Source organism: Gavialis gangeticus, unplaced genomic scaffold, assembly GCF_001723915.1.
Source record: "Gavialis gangeticus isolate Ggan-Ray unplaced genomic scaffold, GavGan_comp1, whole genome shotgun sequence".
NCBI lineage: Eukaryota > Metazoa > Chordata > Crocodylia > Gavialidae > Gavialis > Gavialis gangeticus.
The window spans coordinates 77106419-77107210 of record NW_017728992.1 but is presented as its reverse complement, the minus strand read 5'-3'; positions in this window follow the sequence as shown (position 1 = coordinate 77107210).

Sequence of the window (792 nt, the reverse complement as noted above, 5' to 3'; positions counted from 1 at the left end):
TGCACAGGGCCCCTGGTGGCCCAGCCCCCTAGCCGCAGGAAGGGGAATTGGCCACCATTGCCCCTATGTGAGCCACCCACCTGCCAGTCTTGCTATGGTGGGTTCACTAGTGGGGGTGCTGCCAGAGGCTGGGGTGCTGGGTGCCTGTCTCCAGGCTCTACCCCCTAGTTACCCCAACCCTATACCCCCTCCCCATCCAAGAAGGGCACATACAGCATGTACTGGACAGAGTCTGCACAGGAAGAGGCTGCTTTATTGGTAGTGAGTGACATGAGTGGTGGAGAGACTTTGTGGAGGGGAGCTGGAGGGGTTCTGTGGTTTGGGAGGTGGGGGGATGGGGTCTGTTGTGGGAGAGGAAGAAGGGTTTTATTGTTGGGGAGGGAGGGGGAGGAGTACTTTGTGTTTGTGGAGAGGAATGAAGTGCACATCCTGGAAGGCACTGCATGCCTCCAGGACAGCCTCCCCAGTATTCACCTTGCCCATGTTGGGCATTTTTTCAGCAGAGGGGAAGCTGGGGGGGGGGCATGGCCAGCTTAAGCAGGGTGATGGCCAGTTGGTTGTCTGTGGGGAGGGGCCGCCACATGGTGATCTGTCACTCCAGGTGCAGATGAAGCTGCTTAAAGGGGTCCTGGAAGGTGGCCTGGGTCATCCAGAACAACTGTAGCCATAGCTTGTCATCCCAGGTGGTCTGGACAATGTGCAGCCACCAGTCCTGGGTGGATGGATGGCTTCACAGGTGGCAGGACTGGAGTCCCAGGAGTGCATGGACAGCATCAGTGGTGGTGTCCAAAT